The following is a 21,807-nucleotide window of genomic DNA, read 5'->3' on the forward strand; positions in this document are numbered from 1 at the left end:
ACTCAGCTTCCCAATCCTAACATACATGAAACTCCATATGATAATTTTTGTGTGATAAAAGCATGGATTGTTAATTGCTTAGTTGAAATTAAGCTTTGGGATAGTAAACTAATTTTAAAAGCATCAAAGAAGTCGAAAAGGACTGAGGAGAATGCATATCAGCATTTATATTTGATGAGAGATGAAATTTCAACTTAAGATTCAATCTGAATACCCTAAACAAAAAAAATCGTTTCGGTCAAAAATGGAAGTAGAGAAGGAAGCTGGAAATGGCCCCAAACCACAACCTGGTCAAACTGTCACCGTCCACTGCACTGGTTACGGGAAAAATAGAGACCTGAGTCAAAAGTTCTGGAGCACTAACGATCCAGGCCAGTAGCCTTTCTCTTTCCAGATTGGTCAAGGCAAGTTATCAAAGGATGGGATGAATGAGTACTGGGCATGCAATTGGGAGAAGTTGCTCGATTAACGTGCACCCCTGATTATCCTTATGGTGCTGGTGGATTTCCAGCATGGGGTATTCAGCCCAACTCAGTTCTGGTTTTTGAGATTGAAGTCCTAGGTGCACAGTGAGCATTTTCCCAACATTTGGGCAATTCTCAGGGAGCTGTTGTACTCTTTGCAGTAGACCGTTTGGTGATTGTTAGAGCCCGTTTGGATTGACTTATAAGTTGCTTATAAGCTATTTTCAGCTTTTTTGAGTGTTTGACTGACCAGCTTAAAGTCATTTTGTGCATAAAATAAGCCTCAAAAAATAATTGGGCCCGTTTGGCTTAGCTTATCTAAAACAGCTTATAAGCCAAAAAAAATAAGTTAGCCTACCCCAACTTTTTTTTTTTTTGGCTTATCCAAACAGGCTCTTAGACATAATATTTTGGCACTTGCTATGACAGCTTGAGGGTATCTTTACTGCCCATGTACTCTTTGCATTATGCAACTTATTGAAACAGGTTGAGGCAATAATAAATGCTTTCTATCTTAAAAAAAAAAAAACTGAATATTGATACTGGCTAGTATAATATCTCTGAATCATTGCTTATTGAAACCTCATATTGCTCAGTTATGGTATAAAACTTAACATAGTGGCCACAAAATGCATTCAACATAGGCACATATATGTTGCTCGTACTACTAATATACAACAAACCTAGTGTAATCCCGGGGGTCTAGGGAGGGTAGAGCAGGGGTGGAGCCAGGATTTTCATCAAGGGTGTTCATATTTTAGGACAGGGAATGTGTGAGGAAAAAAATAGCGCATGAAAAAAAACACAATGCCTCTGCCAACTATCAATATGGCCCGGTGTTGCGTCAAAATATTTGCAACAATGAATTATTCATTTAAGTTGATAGCGGACTAGCGGCGATTGGTGGTGCAGGTGGTGCAGGTAGTTTTTTGATGGAGTAAGAGAAGGCAGAAGGGCAGGCAGTGGCGGGAAAGAGAAGCAAAAGGGGGTTTTTAGTTTATGAGGAAAAAAGATGTTTTGGGTAGAAGATAAAATTTTGACTATGTTAATACAAAATAAGTTGGCTTCTGTCGGAAGATAAAAAGTTTAATGAGTAGCTTTTTTTAATTTTAAAAGAAAAAGTCAACACTTTTTAAATGTAATGGCAGGCTTGTTTCATTCAGTGAAAAGAGACTAGTTTCTCTAATGCAAAAATAAAAAAAATTGTGCACAGCCGGGATTCGAACTCGCGTCCTCAGCGAGAGTTTGCACACCCTTAGCCGCTGGGCTATCCTTCTTTTCTATGTCAAGGTTGTTCATTACTAGTATATATCCACAAAGTTCTATATTTAATATAGGCATCCGACAATTTTTTCCGACGAAGGGCGTTCATATGACCACCCTTGAATAGGTGTGGCTCCGCCCCTGGGGTAGAGTGCATGCAGACCTTACCCTGCTTTGGAGGTAGAGAGGTCTCGGCTCGAGAAAAACAGGTCAAAGCAGTTTGAAAAAGGAAATAATAGAAATGAAGATGCTATGACAAAATACTATAAAAAGCATAACAAATATTTTAAACAGTAACTACATCAATATTGGTAATCGAAGTACAAGAAGTAGCAGATAGTAACAGAAGCTCGTAGTACTAATATAATAACACAAAAAGTTAAGAAGACCACAAAAGGAGCATTGTCTGCTGCGATATATAACTAATCTCCTCAAGTATTCATAATTAAACTTCCAAAGTAGATTCAGCTTCTAGATCTTCACATTTTCTGCTGCCATATATAGCTCAAACCAGAAATCCACATTAGTTGAATGAACATTAACATGATCCATGATAGTATCTTGTATGTAAAAATCAAGATTTGCAGATGTGTCTAGATTACTCTCCACTATAACTATGTTTTCAGTTGGACTTTGTTGATCATTGACAATTGAACTACGTACATAGCTGTCTGGGTCAAATGTGATGTTGCTGACCGAGGACTTGGTGGAATCAAAAGATTCATGAGGACTACTATTAGCTAATAAAGGCTTCTTCTGACCCATCTTCATTTGTTTAGCTTTCTTGGCTTTTTTGGAGCTTGCCTTAGGTTTCTCTTGAACATGATTAACCTTTGTCCCTAGCTGCTTCTTTAAATGTGTATGGTAGAAATTCTTGATTTGGTTGTCAGTCCTTCCAGGAATTTCTTTAGCTATAACTGACCACCTTCAACAAGACAAAACATTAATTATATATGTCAGACAGATAATTACATAATAGTTCACTTTGAATATTGGTCAATCAATTTTGGAAATGTTTGAATTGTGTGACTCAATCATCTAAAATGCCTAAACTGTTAGAGAGATTATACGATTATTAATTTACTCCACTTAATATAATCTGCAATAATGCAAAACTTAGAGTTCAATTTTCATCTGCTACCAAACGATTGATACATTCTGATCACAGTTTCCATCTCCTCCATGCTAAAAGGTCCTCTCTTTAAATCAGGCCTCAGGTAGTTGACCCTGTATACGGTAAAAAACCGGATACGGGTAGATCCGGGGCAACTATGGATCGAAGAGGGAAAAGGGGCGAGAGTTGGTGCAAGGACATCGCCTTCCCGGATAAGCACTTTGATCGAAGCCGAGTGGAAGCGCCATCTGACTCGGTCTCTAAGCCACCGAGGGTTCGGGATCTCTTTCCGGGGTTTTTATCACCGTTGGTCCGGTCTCCGTGAGTCCGTTGTTCGTTGTGACCGTTGCTGGGACGCGTCAGTGGTATCACACCATGGACAGCTACCAACTATGCGTGTGTCAGACGGCACCGTCAGTAACATCACACCAAACCCGTGCAGGGGCTGTCCCTTTTATTACTATTTTATTGATTCACGTTGGAGAGAGCCCATGGGCTCATTACTATAAATAGAGTACTCCCACCTCCCGTAGGTCGGTTGATTCTTCTTTTACTTTCAAGAGCATTTGTAACACAATATATATATATATATATATATATATATATATATATATATATATATATATATATATATATCCAGTTCTTGTTGAACCTCTTTAATCAACTCGTCACTTGTGTAAGCAGCCGGTATCTATGCTCCTTATTTGTGTATTAAAAAGCGTTCTTATCCACTCTTTGTAATCCTTATTTAGGCCCAAGCACATATCCTATATCCACGTACAAATTCAATTGGTTACCAAATCGGGGGTAAACAGTTTGGCGCCCACCGTGGGGCTAGGATAATAGTGGTCTTTGGCCTTAACTTCCACCGTATTCATCGAAACCAAAAACTCCCTCTCCGTCTCTGTGAAAACGGTCCAAATGGCTGACGTCGAGCAATCCGGTCATGTCAATAATGCCGAGATAGTGGCGGAAAACGAAGGGAGCGGACTGCGGGCATTGCCGAACCCCGCTGATCCGAACCCCGTTGATTCAAGGGAAGGACTTAACTGGCAAAACACCGTAGATCAAGAGAATGCCGTTCCGCCGGCAACCGATCCTCTGAACACTCACCATTCCGTTACGTTATCCCGGGATAGGGTCCGGAGAGAGCCAGACGCGCCAAACGACGGCGTTAGCTTGCGTTTAATCTTTGAAATGCTACAGGAACAAAGGGCGGCAATCGCCGAGCAAGGGCTAGCGATTGCTCAACTGCAGAGCGGAAAGGGTGAAGCAGGGCCGGTAAAGTCAAAAGGTACGGTTGAAACCGGAAGAAACGGAGAACGAATGATCGCGAGCGACGGCTCCGGAGCCGGCTCCTCAACTGAGGTCCTAAAAATGCTCGAGACCTTGGCAAAACGGGTGGATTCGACCGAGAAGAGGGTCGAGACGTACAATTCTCGGGTGGACCAGATACCGGGGGCTCCACCTCTACTGAAAGGGCCGAATTCGAAGAGGTACATCCAAAGGCCTTTCCCGCCAAGTGCGGCCCCGAAACGGATCCCGAAGAGGTTCAAAATGCCCGACATACAGAAGTATGACGGCACCACAGACCCACACGAGCATGTGACCTCATATACTTGTGCCATAAAAGGCAATGATATGGAAGAAGATGAGATCGAGTCGGTGTTGTTGAAGAAATTTGGGGAAACCCTGTCGAAAGGGGCATTGACGTGGTATGACCATCTACCCGAGCATTCGATCACTTCTTTTGAAATGCCCGCTGATGCGTTCGTAAAGGCACATGCCGGTGCGATAAAGGTGCAAGCCCGTAAGGCTGATATCTTCCGGATAACCCTAAGGGACGATGAGCTGCTACGGGAATTCGTCACCCGGTTCCAGAGGGAACGGATGGAGCTCCCTCCGGTGCCAGAAGAATGGGCCGCACAGGCCTTCACAAAAGGACTCAGCATGCTAAGTTCGGTGGCCTCGGCCAAACTGAAAGAGAATTTGTTAGAATACGAGGCCGTAACTTGGGCCGACGTCCACAACAGGTATGAGTCAAAGATCCGGGTGGAGGATGATCAATTCGAGCTCCCTCCGGTAAGGACCAAAGTAAATAGAGGTTTCGAGGCACCGAGGAAGGGATATGAAGGCAAGTCCGAATCATTGAAAGAGAGGTTTCGACCATATCCCTATACGGAGAAGCAAAATTTCAGGTCAGAAAAGGCAATAGAGAGTCCGAACCATTTCTCGGGACGGGGCAGCAAGCGGGTTGAACGCCCGTCTAACAGTCGGGGGCTCTCGTTTAGGAGCGACACCGGAAGTTCCGCCAGCAATAAAGTTTCTCCAAAAATTTCGAAGTACAACTTCAACGTTAGTACTTCGGGACTTGTCTCGGCTATTGGATGTATACCCGATGTAAGATGGCCTAAACCATTGAGGACGGACCCGGGTCAGCGAGATCCAAGTGTAGTGTGCGAATATCACGGGACCCACGGTCATCGAACTGAAGATTGCCGCCAATTGAGAGAGGAGGTAGCCCGGCTATTGAAAAATGGTCACCTCCGAGATCTGCTGAGCGAGCGGGCCAAAAATCACTATAAGGAAAGAGAATCTTATCAAACGCCTGAGCCTGTTGAACCCCAACATACGATCAACATGATAGTGGGGGGCACTGATGCCCCTCGAGGGCCGGTAATGAAACAGACAAAGATTTCTATTGTCCGTGAAAAGCGCACTCGAGATCATTCGACCGAGGGATCTATATCCTTTAATGATGAAGACGCGGAGGGCATCATCCAACCCCACAATGATGCATTGGTAATTTCTATACTGGTCTTTAAAACTAAGGTCAAATGCGTTTTGGTTGACCCGGGTAGCTCGGCCAACATCATCCGATGGAGGGTGGTTGAACAGATGGGACTGCTCGGTCAGATCGTACCAGTGGCCCGGGTATTAAGTGGGTTCAATATGGCAAGCGAAACCACAAAGGGGGAAATCTCACTGCCTGTAAATGTGGGTGGCATCATTCAGCAAACGGTGTTCTACGTGATCGAGGGGGACATGAAATATAATGCCCTATTGGGCAGACCTTGGATACATAACATGAGGGCCGTGTCTTCAACACTACACTAGCTGTTGAAGTTCCCCATGCCGGAAGGAGTGAAAACCATCCGAGGCGAGCAGCCCGCTGCAAGGGAAATGTTCGCAGTAGAGGAAGTAGCACATCGGCCTAAGGGGCCGGAAGAGAAATGTGAAATAGGAGGAGAAGTTCCCAAATAGCAATCAAAGTGCGCCGGGTCTAATCCGGTGCATGAAGAGGAAGATTACGAGGTACCCAGATCGTTCGTCATGCCAGATGACTCGGATGCAACCCAGTCGACAGTGGAAGAGCTGGAGCAGGTCATCCTATTCGAATATCTCCCGGAAAGAAAGGTATACCTGGGCACAGGGCTCACCCCGGAGCTCAGGCGTCAATTAATTGAATTCCTCCGTGCTAATGCTGATTGCTTTGTATGGTCGCATATAGATATGACAGGTATATCACCAGACATAGCAACTCACAAGCTCAGCCTGGACGGGAGGTTTGCTCCGGTAAAGCAGAAAAGAAGACCCATGGCGGAGGCTAAACACGCATTCGTGAAGGACGAGGTAACAAAACTTTTGAAAATAGGCTCCATACGGGAAGTGAAATACCCGGAGTGGCTGGCTAACGTTGTGGTAGTACCCAAAAAAGGTAACAAATTTCGAATGTGTGTTGATTTCAAAGATTTAAACAAGGCATGTCCGAAGGACTCGTTTCCGTTGCCCCACATCGATAGAATGATCGATGCAACGGCCGGGCACGAGATATTGAGTTTTCTCGACGCTTACTCCGGGTATAACCAGATCCGGATGTACCCGGAGGACCAAGAGAAAACATCCTTCATCACCCGGTACGGGACCTACTGTTATAATGTCATGCCTTTCGGATTAAAAAATGCCGGTGCAACTTACCAACGCCTAGTTAATGGAATGTTCGAAGAACAAATAGGGAAAACAATGGAAGTTTACGTTGACGATATGGTTGTTAAGTCCCTAGAAACAGAGGACCATTTAAAGCATTTGCAGGAAACCTTCGATGTACTTCGCAAATACAACATGAAGCTCAACCCGGAGAAGTGTGCCTTCGGAGTAAGATCTGGCAGATTCCTGGGTTTCATGGTGTCGAACCGAGGGATCGAAATCAACCCGGAAGAGATCAAAGCCATCAAAGATATCGAGGTGGTGAACAACATAAAGGGTGTCCAGAGGCTCACCGGGAGAATCGCAGCGCTAAGTCGCTTCATATCGAGATCCTCGGACAGGAGTCACCGGTTCTTCTCCTTGCTCAGGAAGAAGAACGATTTTGTCTGGACACCCGAGTGCCAAGAAGCTCTACAGGATTTGAAGAAATACTTGTCTAGCCCCCCTCTACTGCACACGCCGAAGGCGGGCGTGACACTATTTCTATATCTAGCTGTCTCCAAAGTGGCGGTAAGCGGCGTTTTGGTCCGAGAAGAATCAGGTACGCAATTCCCTATCTATTATGTGAGTAGAACATTGGGGGACGCGGAGACCCGTTACCCCTATTTAGAAAAGCTGGCATTAGCACTGGTGAGCGCCTCCCGAAAGCTTAAACCTTATTTTCAAAGCCATCCCATATGTGTAGTAACTACTTATCCTTTGAAAAACATCATGCATAAACCGGAGTTGTCGGGTAGGCTAACGAAGTGGGCTGTAGAGGTTAGCGGTTACGACCTCGAATACAGACCCCGAACGGCCATCAAATCCCAAATCTTGGCCGATTTCGTAGCAGACTTCGCCCCGGCCATGGTCCCCGAGGTCGAAAAAGAATTCCTACTAACCTCAGGAAAGGCCACGGGCATTTGGTCTCTGCATACGGACGGGGCCTCGAACCTTAGAGGTTCCGGGCTTGGTATTGTCCTTAGGGCCCCGACCGGTGATGTCATCCGACAGTCCGTCAAAACTGCCAAATTAACTAACAATGAAGCTGAGTATGAGGCTATGATTGCAGGTTTGGAATTGGCCCGGAGCATGGGGGCAGAAACTATCGAGGCAAAGTGCGACTCGCTTTTGGTCGCAAACCAGGTGAATGGCACATTTGAAGTCAAGGACGAACGGATGCAGAGGTACCTCGAGAAAACCCAAGTGGTGCTTCACCGATTTAAAAAATGGACCATGCAGCATATACCAAGAGAACAGAACTGCGAGGTCGATGCATTAGCAAATTTGGGATCTGCGGTCGAAGGGGCCGAAATCAACCCCGGGTCAACGGTGCTACTATCAAACACGGCCATAGATAGCGGACACGCCGAAATATATTCAGCAGGTTTGACTTGGGATTGGCGCAACAAATACATTGATTACTTGCGTGATGATAAACTCCCAAGCGACCCAAAGGAGTCACGTTCGTTACGAACAAAGGCATCCCGTTTTTGCTTAGTGGACGGCCAATTATACCGACGCTCTTTCCACGGACCCTTGGCTAAATGTTTGGGCCCTAGGGAAACGGAGTATGTGATGAGAGAAGTACATGAAGGAACTTGTGGCAATCACTCCAGTGCGGAAGCTCTGGTCCGAAAGCTTATCAGAGCCGGATATTACTGGAATCGGATGGATGAAGACACGAGAAACTTTGTCCGAAAGTGTGACGGGTGTCAGAGGCATGCCCCGATGGTTCACCGGCCCGGGGAGTTGCTGCATTCGGTGGTCTCACCATGGCCGTTCATGAAGTGGGGAATGGACATCGTGGGCCCGTTACCCCGGGCACCAGGTAAGGCACGCTTTATCTTATTTATGACTGACTATTTTTCTAAGTGGGTCGAAGCACAAGCCTTTGAAAAAATCAGAGAAAAGGAGGTTATCGACTTCATTTGGGATCACATCGTCTGCCGTTTTGTCATTCCGGCCGAAATAACTTGTGATAACGGTCCTCAGTTCGTGGGTAGCAAGGTCAACAGTTTTCTTGAAGGGTTGAAGATCAAGAAGATTGTGTCGACCCCATATCACCCATGTGCAAACGGACAAGCGGAATCCACAAACAAAACAATAATCCAAAACCTAAGGAAAAGGCTAGAAGCATCAAAGCACCATTGGAGAGAAGTATTACCCGAGGTGCTGTGGGCATACCGAACCACGGCCAAGTCTAGCACGGGCGAGACCCCTTGTTGACACCCAATTTTGTCCCGTCTCTCCTTCGAAATACCTATTTGTGCTTCTAATATTTTTGAAAAAATAAAAAATATATATTATGTTTACTATAATTATTAGCCTCTTATCAATACCGCTATTGCATTATTCTATCAATTATTCTTATTACTATTACCGCATTTTATTATTATTATTATTATTATTATCATTATTATTTATTACTATTATTATAATTCACAATTTGTATCATTTCGGCATTTTACCAGCTTACGCACGCGCGTCGCATTTATCTTGGCATAATTATTTTTTGTATTAGGCAATATTCTGTCATCCTTGGTATATCATTAATTAAAATGGGTCTTTTATTCAAGTTCAGAAGCCAAACTATTTCTTGCACTCAGTCCGTATTTTTGATTTATCGGATTCCAAATCAAAGCCCAATCAACTCATAAATATTTTCTGACCAGCCTATATCTTTTACCCTAACTTTTAGATCAGTCCGGGTTTTAATTCGCTGGCCCATTCTTTTAATACCCGGTTTAAAAATTGACCCAGTCCATAAATGGACCGGGTCTGACCCGTTTCACACAAAAAATAAGGGAAATCCTTCAGGGTTTCCCCTGATTTTCCTTTTCCGCCGCGCCTCACCTCATCTCCCTTCCCTCTCTCCTTCTCCGCCTCTCCACCTTCCCATCGTCTTCTCCACCTCCCCATCGCCGCCTCCACCATACCACTGTCTCCCCCATACCTCTCTTCTCCTCTTCTTTCCCCTTACCCCTAAACCCTAGACGCCACACATACACATACACACACCACTGTTTTTCTCCATCCCACGCGTCTGACACCTCCACTATACCACGTTACCTCTGCCACCTCCACTTCCCATTATGCCACGCTACCCTCACCATCACCCCCACGCTCGTCTGTCCCCCGCTCCTCTCTCTCCTTCACAAAGAAACCCTAGATCTCCCCTATAAATATTGATTTCTATGATCGTTGAGGGACAGAGCTTTTGGATTCGAAAAACCCCTACAAGATAAACTCTTTCAATACCTGAAATCCCTTACTAAAACTCGGTCTTGGATCCCCAAAATCCCTTCAAGAAACAGAGGAAAATTCGAACCAATGAGGAGAGGGGAAACCCTCAGAATCTTTTTTTTTTTTTGTTCAAGAAACCCCTTGCAAAATATTTTCTTTTGATTGTGACAGTATCACGAAACATCGAATCAAAAAATATATTCAAATAATTTCTCGTCTGCTCTGCGTTAGTAGTGCAAGTATGATTAGGGTGCATTTAGGAATCGTTTGGTAGTTAAATTAAGTTAGTATGCTCACACTTATGCTGCTTAGTTAAAATTACTGCTGAATGTCTATCCAAGATAAGTTTTTGTCTATTGGTAGTGGCTTATATATGATAGATAAGCATTTAGTTGCCTTCATTAGTTAATTTCCGAATTGATAATTGCTTAAGCCTGCTCAAATGTGCATCATTCTGTTTAGTTATGATTACTTAGGCCATGTTTAATTATGATTAAGTATGCTGGGTGTTTTGCTAATTGAAATTTGATTCTTAATAACCTAGTATGTGAGTAAGTTTCACTAGTTATCTTATTAAATTAGAAGTGAATTATTGTGGTTCGAAATCAACTTGCTGATCTGATACAATGTTAACTTAATTTGATAACAATATGTGTCTTATTTGCTGACTCAGTCATGTCATTAGTAGCATGTTGAGCAGTTAGTTGTGTGTCCTGTTGACCATGTCAAAAGAGACATTGAATTACCTGTTTGTATTATTTGAGGCTGCTGTTTGGTATTTGGACCATGATAAAAAGCCTATCTTGCATCCTAATGTGTCATCGGTCTTGATCAGTGTTTTCCTGAGAATGTATATTTCTTGAGTGTATTTTCCCCTTTTGTTCCCTAATGCCCAGTTAAACCTCTTTTCTTTCTAGTTTTAGTTCTGTCCGCGAGAAAATGCAGGAATGAGGTCAATTTAAAGTTGTAAACATAGGCTAGCTAGTCAACTTAACTTGTGCACTAATTACTTGGTTGAATGGGTTCATGTCAAAGGTGTATGTTGAAGTTTGTCTGATATAATCCACCTGAGTATCAGTCATGATTAATCACTATTGACCTTGAGAATTTTGTGCATCTACTCATCTGCACATGGTATAACCTCATTTTCATCATGATTTGGGGTACTTGGTTAATATATATGTCTTCCTTTTGCTCCACTGCATATATGCATTAAATGCTTTCGTATCTGTTTTGTATCCCCATGCCATGCCTTGACTTCACTAGCCTATTGAGCCCTCATGGTACCTGAAATGCTGTGCCTACTTCTTTGCTATTGTCTGTTGCATTGTATGAATTTCCATGCTATCCTGGGCTCCTATTTCTTTTGATTTAGATTCCTTTCATATGCTCATTGGCCTAAGTATAATAATAATGTTGGTTTGTTTTAGTATGTTTATCTTCTCCTCTAATTCTTTATTTAAACATGAGTCTCATCTAGTCTCCAATCCCTCTATTGTTGACACTCAGCTAGGACTAGATTATCGCTTGCATGGTTTTGCCTCACTGCTACTGTTGTGGTTGCTGAATCTGAAGATTCTGTCTGCGTTTTAATTACTATCTCAACATAATCATTTATAATCTGGAAAGGTTCAACTAGTTTACCATGCATTATGGCTGTTTGTTGTTTATTCTGTTATTATTTTGACAAGACAAACACTACACTTTGAGGAGAATTAGTTGCCTACTGGTTGGTTCCTTAAAGAATAGATATTACAATTAAGAGGCCCGCATTACTTATGGATAAAATGGCCTTTATGTTTGGTATGTGCCTGCCGCCCCTATACAATCTGAACAGAACATTCGACACCCTTAAGCTGCTTATATCTGGTTTCCTTGGGCGTGCTATATATCGGCATCTATTCATCTTTATGTGCTAAGTGTACTTGTATCGATTGTGTATATGCGTGTACATAACTGGTATACTTTAGCCTATGCATCTTTATAAATGTATACACCTGGGATACACCAAAATATACATAGTATATACACAATCCACTGAACCGTTTTGAGTGTATATTTTACGTGTTTAATTTTATTCATCGATCATATGCTAATCCTTTTCTTTCCTTTTTATGCATGACCATCGCATACGAGTCCCTCGGATTCGTCTTCTTCCGCATTCGATGTTGGGCTAAAGCCCAACGAAATCCTCTCAAGTCATTATTATTGGGCCTAAGTCCACACAGCAGTGACAACAGTCCTCAGCAGCATTAAATTATTACTGGGCCAAAGCCCCAATAGCGGCCCGATTGCAGCAGCTCCTTTTAAAAATGGGCTGAACCCGTTTAAATTATCTACTCCATTTATTTTGTGCATTTAATTTGTATTATGCAACTAACTTCTTGTTTGTTTTGTTTTCTCAGTTTAGATAAATCCTAACGAATTAGTACGTTTAGTTTTAGTAATGGGTAGTTAGTTTAAGGAAGACTAGCCATCAACTCCATAAATTTTATTATCTTCGCTTTATGTTAAAACTATTTATAACGTTTAATATTTATATTTTATTCAGAATGATTGATTCGCAAAACTGCATGACTATATATTTTATCGCTTCAAGACGTCATTAATATGTCACTACAAACTCAAATATATTTTATAGGAAACTCATTCAAGTTGAAACATCATGCATATTTTTTAACATAATTAATATAACATATTTTGAATTTTATTTATAAGTTTAGATTTTCTATATTGCTATATTCACATAACATAATTTATTCAAAGTTCAAGATTGCTAAAATCATTTTCTCAAAAGCTGTTATTTATGGGCAAATTATCATGTTTTCTGTGAGTCTTATCTTGAATGGCATTTACTATATTTTTCATATAAGGTCTTAGCAACATTTTAAGCTTTATTTAAACAACATCTAAAATTCTCTTTTATGCAAACTATCTTTCATAAGTTTTCATTTCTAAAATAGCACTTTCATTTAAAGTCTTAGCAATATTTATCAGTCCTATTTTAAAAAAAAATGGCATTTTAAGTTTTCTTTTATATTATATTTTCTGTAAATCTTATTTTTTTCACTAATATTATTTTCCATTTTAAAATTTAAACATTATATTTTACTCTCAATTAATTAACCTAAGTTGGCCGGATAACCGTAAGTTAACGGATTCTAAAGGATGCCTAACCCCTTCCCTTTAGGATAATATAGAGCCCTTACCTAGAATCATCCTGGTTAAGCAGACTATTAATGGAGGTTTAGTTTTAACTTTACCTTAGTTAACATCTTGGTGTCCTAATTCACCGTTAAATTAATTAGGTGGCGACTCCTTAAAATAAAACATATAAATAGGAATCACCAATACGTCATACTCCTAACCTAATTTTAATTCTACCCGGTTAAAATGGGGTGCGACACCCCTTTCTCATTGGTGTACGGGGCCGAAGCCCTTATCCCCGTCGAGGTTGGCGAAACGACTCTCCGGTTCAGGTATACAACCGAGGAATAAAACGGGGAGGCCATGGCCGTAAGACTCGACCTCGCCGACGAGATGCGTGAAAGAACATTGGTCCGAATTGCGGCCCAAAAGCAGAGAACGGAAAGATACTACAATCAGAGAGCCAACTTTCGGCATTTTCGAGTTGGGGACTTAGTACTTCGAAAGGTCACTTTGCATACAAAGAACCCAAACGAAGGAAAGCTAGGACCAAACTGGGAAGGACCGTACAAGGTGACCGGTGTAACGGGAAAAGGGTCATACCAGCTGGAGTCCATGGATGGGCAATGCCTGCGCAACAACTGGAACGTAGCCCATCTAAAAAGATATTACTGCTAAGGTATGATCCTCTCATATACCTTTTGTTAACCGTACTGCCTTTTTACAGGAAGTCGAGGATGGCACAAAAATAGAATTTAGGACTGAAAGAACGTGTTGCACTCTTTTCCTTAGTGCGGTTTTGTCCCAAAATGGGTTTTCCGGCGAGGTTTTTAATGAGGCAACAAGTACAACGTGCTACACAACGAAGATAAAGGGCCAGAACTCGGTCACCCGGGGTTACATCTTCCGAGTAGGGGCTTGGTAACACTCACCCGACCCCGAAGCTCGGACAAGTGTTAGGGGGGCACAGTACCCACATCGGAGCATGAAACGATAAAGAGAAATAAAGAAAGAAGCTCATCATTTGCCACGGAAAAAACAAAGGCCGGCCACCAGCCACCTCCTCCGATGTAAGGACCAAACGATCGTAATGAATCGTGTCCCATCCAGCATTTGCCACGGCAAAAACAAAGGCCGGCCACCTCCTCCGATGTAAGGACCAAACGATCATAATGAATCGTGTCCCATTTAGTGTTTGCTACGGCAAAGATACAAGAAATGAAAATTCTCATATGTACAAACACTTGCAATACAGAAACCATTACAATGACCGTACTTCGGCATTGCTCAATTGATACGCCCTGTACCGGACACTATGGCCGATATTAGACAAGGCCAATGAGGTCATCGCTTACCGGCCATGAAAAACGCCGGTCCTAGAGAAGCCCCTATCATGGGCACAGAAAGGTCCGAAGCCCACAAAACATTTGGTAAGTCCCACGGGCAGAATTAATCAATGACTACGGATCATCTCTTCCGAAAAACGGACCAATAATTCAAGGTAAAATAAAAACAAGCACTCAAACGAAGACACAAGAGGAGTGCAACTTTCATGTACGCAAAGGATACTTTTATAAAGAGTACATTTACATCAAAAGAGTACATTTACATCAAAAAATCCTATGCTACTCGGCATGGCTAGAGGCAGAATGATCGGACTCGGTTCGTTCGGAATCATCCGAGTCGGATTCGAGGGCATGGTTTGCCTCCTCCTCCATCTCTTTGGCCTGGTTTATCAGGGCCGGAAGATCAGAGAATCCGCGATCGGCTTCTTCGAGGGTGAGTCGTCGAGACTTCCACTTCTCATACTCGGCAACAATGGCAGTATGGGCCTCGGCCGTTTCCACGCCTTTCCAGGCTTATTCCAAATCGGCCTCAACTTTAGCCAACTTAGTCTCCAGCTCGGCCCGACCCGCCACTGCAATAGTCCTCATATGGACAGCAGCTTCTAGCTCGGCCTTAAGAACATCGTTGGCACTCACCGCCTCCTCCAGCTCGGCTTTTAAGCCCTCACTTATCCGAGACCGCTCCTCGGCTTTCTCTTCGAAAACTTTTATGCGTTCTTTATACAGAGCGGTATCAGATTCCAGTAGCCGGTTCCTCCCGGCTAAGCTCGCTGCATCGGCTTTCACCAAATCAAGTTCTCCCCGGAGTTGGGACACGGTGGCCTCCAGCTCATCCAGCCTCGACGAAAATTGAGCTTTGTCTCGGCTAAGACAAATCTTCTCAGCCTCGAGGCTTCGGTTATAAATTAGTCATGGCGGCCAACTCATTTTTCAAACGACGATTTTCGTCCTTGGCCGCATCAAGCTCGGGACGAAGGTTGGCAAGAACGGTGACCCGACCCAACTCTTCATCCTTCTCTCGGAGGAGATGCTTGTATTTCTCCGTTTCTCGGCCTTGGGCATCTAGCTGGCCTCGAAGATCATCCATCTCGTGTTGGGCATGAATGAAGGCTTCGTTTGCCAGTATTACACTCTGCAAAGAAAGCAAACGTAAAGAATCAAACGAAATGAGCATAAGGTCTATTGATATACAAAGATGGCCGAGAGTCTTACCCGGTTGCCCGCATGCATGCCTTCGTTCATAAGACACTGCCAGGTGACCCCGGTCATTTTACGCTTGTCCGAGTCGGAGACGAGAGGACGCAAATAACTTGCTACTCCTACCGGACGTGATAGAAAGCCACAATCCTCGGGGACGGTGATTACGGCCGATCTGGTCCTTCTTGGTTCTACGCTTGGGGCTGGGAAGATAGTCACCAGGTTATCTCTAGAGCCAGATTCTGACTGTCGGTGGGCCGGCCTTGTGACCCGAGGAATTGGAAGATGGCTAAAACCCGCAGCTTCACCGGTAGCAGGAAGAGTAGTTGAAAACATATCTTCAAAGTCTTCAACCCTCGGGGCGGGGGTAGACGAGCTTGGTGTAGACTCGATGTTCCGGGCAAGGACCGGGGGCTCCGGAGTAGAAACAGGCTCGTGGCCGGGCAATGGGCTAGCCTGAATGAGGGCTTCGGTCTCCGGAACTGGAACGGTCCTTTGATCGGTTGCAGTGACAGCCGTTTCCCCGGCTCCTTTACACCTCTGCAGGGGAGTATCTTCCGAGGAAGTTTCACCTAAAATATCGACAAAGTCAACCGACCGAAGAGGAGCCGGGGAAAGGATTTCTTCCGCACCTGAAGGAAGAACGGGAATCAAGATACCTTCGTTGATAGAAGGCAAGGGCGGTTCGGAGGCAGTATCCTCGGGCATTGAGGCTGTTAACGGAGCCGGGTCGACCCTCCGAACTATGATGTCGGGCTCCGTCTCCTCTCTCTGGGGCCGGGAAACGCTTCTTACCTTCTTTCGTTTGGACGGCTGCCCCTTTTCTAAGGGTCGTTTTCTTTTGGTGGCTTCGGCAAGAACACCGGAGGAACCCGCTGTATCGAACGCGGACGCCGGTGCAGGGGAAGCAGCCCCCGACTCCGATCTAGAAGCCACCGAGCCCTTCGGCAAACCTGAACGATAAAAGACGTTGGCAGGTTAAGAAAACTGACGACCTCGAATGGCTAAAGATGCAGCAAGATCGAAGGAAAGTCGAATGTTACCATGATTTTGAGCGATCCATCGACCACGTGACAAGTGGGCCCAAGTCCGGTCTTCATAGGGAAGCTGGTTGAGGAGCGTCGTGACCCACTCGCTCAGATCTCGGATAACCGGGGGAACAAACCCATTTGCTACAAAAATAAGGAAAGGGCGGTGAGAAAAAAATACCATAAGCGACTGAACAGGTAAGGGCGATTGCTCAAAGGTTCAAACTTACGTTTGTCGTTCCATTTCTCCGGAAAAGGTAGATGGGCGGCCGGGATTATGTCCTCGGTTTTTACCCGGACGTAGCGTTCTAACCACCCCCTGTCCCGATCTTCGTCCATCTTCGAGAAGAACGGGTTCCGGCTGCGCTTGTTTAGTTTTATGACATCGCCCCGGAATATTTTTGGGGAATACAGGCGTATCAGGTGGCCCAGTGAGAATTCTTTCTCAGCTCTGTTGGCTAGCAACCGGAGGCAAGCAACGACCCTCCAAACAATCGGGCCGATCTGAGCCAAAGTCACGCCATAGGTCCGGCACATGTCCAGTATGACCGGATCAACCGGGGGATCGAGCTTAAGGGTAAAGGGATAAGTGTATACGTACAAGAACCCTTCCCGGTGATCGGTAACGGATTCGTCTGGCCCAGGTGCAAAAACCCCTACCGGGCGTGTGTCCCACCCACAGTCTGCCCGGACTGTGTTGAGTTTATCCTCGGTTATGGAGGAAGGATATCGCCTCACGTCGTATCCCCGGTCTGAGACGGCAGAGGGTTTTTCCGCCTCCAGGTCTTTATTGAAGTTGAATTTGGCCGGTATAACATCCGAGGCCGTAGTTTTGGGGTACTCTTTTGTTTAGTCGGGGACACAGCCTCGGCCTTCGGGGATGAAACTGAAAGAACTTCGGTAGAAGTGGTTTCAGACATGTTGAAGGAATGAAAGGAAAAGGATTTTGGGAAACAACGCAATGGAAACGAAGGAAATAACGATTTGAAGAAGCAAAGAGCAGCTGGCAAGAATAATAACAAAATTAATTCCCCTTTCTTTTTCGTAGAAATAAGAGAAGATTTGGCAACAAATTTGTAATAGAAAGGACGGATCTGGAACACAGAGGGAAGAGGAAAAGAGAAGACAGATCGAAAAAAGTGAAAAAAATGAGGGAATGAGGGGCTTTATATAGGCATAAGGAAGGGAACGGTTATCGAGGACGGCCAATCGAGGATCGCCACGTGTCACGTCATTAATGCGAAGCGACACGAGACGACGTGCAAGAGGCGGTTGACAGGAACGGACCATCCGGAATAGGACACGTGGCCGGCCAAGGGGAAGACATGACGCACCCATTCCCGCCAAAATAAGGAGATAAGGATAGGTCGTCCGGACGGTCGGATGTATGATTCATTCACTTCCCGTCACTCCGATGGATTGTTGGTCCGGGAAGCGTGGGGGCTATCTGTATACGGTAAAAAACCGGATACGGGTAGATCCGGGGCAACTATGGATCGGAGAGGGAAAAGGGGCGAGAGTTGGTGCAAGGACATCGCCTTCCCGGATAAGCACTTTGATCGAAGCCGAGTGGAAGCGCCATCTGACTCGGTCTCTAAGCCACCGAGGGTTCGGGATCTCTTTCCGGGGTTTTTATCACCGTTGGTCCGGTCTCCGTGAGTCCGTTGTTCGTTGTGACCGTTGCTGGGACGCGTCAGTGGTATCACATCATGGACAGCTACCAACTATGCTTGTGTCAGACGGCGCCGTCAGTCACATCACACCAAACCCGTGCAAGGGCTGTCCCTTTTATTACTATTTTATTGATTCACGTTGGAGAGAGCCCATGGGCTCATTACTATAAATAGAGTACTCCCACCTCCCTTAGGTCGGTTGATTCTTCTTTTACTTTCAAGAGCATTTGTAACACAATATATATATATATATATATATATATATATATATATATATATATATATATATATATATATATATATATATATATATCCAGTTCTTGTTGAACCTCTTCAATCAACTCGTCACATGTGTAAGCAGCCGGTATCTATGCTCCTTATTTGTGTATTAAAAAGCGTTCTTATCCACTCTTTGTAATCCATATTTAGGCCCAAGCACATATCCTATATCCACGTACAAATTCAATTGGTTACCAAATCGGGGGTAAACAGACCCATCGTAGTCTGCAACTCTTTCCAGTTCTTGATAGCCCTGTACCAACCAAATATATGAGCCTAAGCACTACATTACTGAAACCCTAAAAGCACTAAGCAACAATAAAAGTTAGGATTCGTTTAAAAAAAAAAAGTTAAAACTTTCTGCTTTTTTCTTTCTTGTTTGTTTAATTCTTTCCCTCTTTTGGGAATGAAGGAGAATTGAGTAAATGCTCCCTAAAGAAAGATAAGTGAATCAAATAGGTTTTTTTTTTAAAAAAAATCTTTTGGTTTTGGACCTGCATATTTGGGCATTTGGGTCCAATTCCAAATGCCCGTATCTCTTGATATAAGCGATCAATTTTTGGTCTTCCTCGGGAGACCACTCCCCTTTCTTTACATAGTCCATGTTTTTGCCATGTTGCTGGAACACTAATTCTGCCATAATTATGGGACTTCAAATCAAAAGTCACCTACTTCACAAAGCTTAATTAATTGGTTATATATAAGGGGAAATTTAGGTTAGAGCCTTCATTTCCAAGAAAGTTCCTAATCTGACTTCTTGTCTTTTTTTTTTTTTTGTTTGGTCAACAAGAAGATTATTTATTTATATTTAAAACTAGTATTCGTACCCGCGCGATGCGCGGATGGCGATAAAGAAAAGTAACCACAATATAAGTTATACAATAACTATAGTAAATAACCTAACCCCCTGTTTGGATGGTGGTTTCCCATGGTTCATTAATGTATGGTTTTGTATGAAACCATGTTTGTTTCCATTGTTCTTAAAATTATGTGGTATGGTGTTGTAAAACTATAGTTCATCCCATGGTTATATAACCATGAAAAGTCTCAATTTTTGTAACCACAGATTTGGTGGTTTTTCCGTGGTTACATGTTTCATTTCCCCATTATACCCCACCCTTCACCCTCCACCCCACCCCACCCCACCCTACCACTCACCCCCACTCCCACTCTCCACCATCCACCCCACCCTACCACCCACCCCCACCCTTATCCCACAACCACCTATGTCACCCCACCTACGCCATCACCACCCGCTAGCCCTCACCAACACCCAACCCCACCCTACCACCCACTATCCCCATCCTCATCCCACAACCACCCACTACCCCTCACCACCACTACCCCCACCCTCATCCCACCCTCATCCCACCCACCCCTCCACCACCCCCACTCACTACCTACTTATTTTTTAAAGTTTCTATTTTATTCTCTACCTGAGTTTTATTAATATATATAAACTAATTTCTAATTAAGAGTTAAGGGTATTTTAGTAAACTTACAAGTTATTATACAGTACCATACAGTCAAACCAATAATACAAATGTTATTAAACCACAACAAACGATACAGTCTATCAAAATATTGTGTTCATTAATACAGTACAATACAATACAACACTATATTATACCATACCATACTGTACATTAATGAACCATGGGAAACAACCATCCAAACAGAGGGTAAGAGTACTCTTGTTAAATAATATTTTAAATAGCCAGAAAGCACCAGGGGTAGAGTAATTTGTTTGATGGAAAAGATAGAAAAATGAATAAGTACTAGCGCATAAGTAAATCTACTAACAGTGATGCTCATGTCTTATATATGTCGATGGAAATGTAAACCATATATGAAAATTTACCTTGCCTTCTCATTCTGTAGCATCAATCGTCAAAGAGCTATTTGGACTTCCTAACAAAGAAATAAGTATATTGGATTATCACATTATGAAACCTGCAAAAATTGCACCACACACTTCCAGCTTCTATTGCACATTGGTTCAAATCAGCTGTTAATAAAATAAATCTTTGGAACCACACACAATAAATATGCACACATATCTTGACTTTGCGGATCTGACGGAGATAAGGTTTAAGAAAAATTCTATAAGGTTTAAGAAAAAATCTATGTTCCTCCCACTAAAGCATCTGCCATGGATATCAATATTTATATTTCAAGTAAAAAACAGTGATTTATGCATTGTTGGTATAACTAAAATAAGTTCAGAGAACTACATTTTGGGAAAGGAGACGCTACGTACTAAAAGAATAGAAAACAAAAACAGGAGCGTAGTACATATGTGAAATGGATGTTTGTGCGAAGCTCCAAGGCAATTCAGAATGATGTAATAGACTGTGAAAATTAGAATTCTTCAAATATATTTAGAGTTAGTACTATGTTCAATTCAAATATATAGTATTCCACATACGGTTTTTATTTTGAAATGGTCTCGGTCACAATATTATTTTACCATACGTGTCGCTTGATTGTTCATCAATTATTCACTTTCATATAATAAATACGGAACTTAAAATATAAATTAACTTTTCCATATTAACATCTGTCTTCACAATTCTTAAAAGTAATAACATGAGTAGTATATGCACACTCAATACCACGCACAACTGTTATTTTAAAAAAAAAATCCATATTAATATTTCACAATATGTCATGATCTTCAACTTTTCCATATCTTTCATCATTATCTTTTTTAATTTTCTTTCTATTTTTAGTTTTCTTTCAATTATATCTTCTTAATTAATGTGTGATCTCCATGATTCTAGCGAATATAGAAGAAAAATTAAAGAGTGAATCTATACTTAGGTAAAGATATTATTGGAATATTTTTTAAATTATATGATATTATTATTTATATGGCAATATTGGTAAAATCTTGGCATTTTCGTTGGTTGTTTCCACTTTCTAATCGGTGTAGTTAAAACAAATAAATTACAACGCTAATATGTAAAGTTACATATTTGTGCACCAAAAATAAATTATACTATGTTATTATTTGAGAGGTTAAATAATTATTAAATTGACTGCTTTATAAGAATTTTTCGCAATATTATTATGTATAAGTGT

The 21,807-nt window shown here is 42.8% G+C and overlaps 2 pseudogenes; one reads left to right on the forward strand and one right to left on the reverse strand.

Annotated features, from left to right (window-relative positions):
- Positions 1-244: 244 nt before the first annotated feature.
- LOC132604689 (peptidyl-prolyl cis-trans isomerase FKBP12-like) lies at positions 245-990 on the forward strand (annotated as a pseudogene).
- A 1,208-nt stretch (positions 991-2,198) lies between these two features.
- On the reverse strand, positions 2,199-19,327 carry LOC132604848 (transcription factor MYB4-like; annotated as a pseudogene).
- Between the last annotated feature and the right edge of the window lie 2,480 nt (positions 19,328-21,807).

Source organism: Lycium barbarum, chromosome 1 (assembly GCF_019175385.1).
Source record: "Lycium barbarum isolate Lr01 chromosome 1, ASM1917538v2, whole genome shotgun sequence".
Classification (NCBI taxonomy): Eukaryota; Viridiplantae; Streptophyta; class Magnoliopsida; order Solanales; family Solanaceae; genus Lycium; species Lycium barbarum.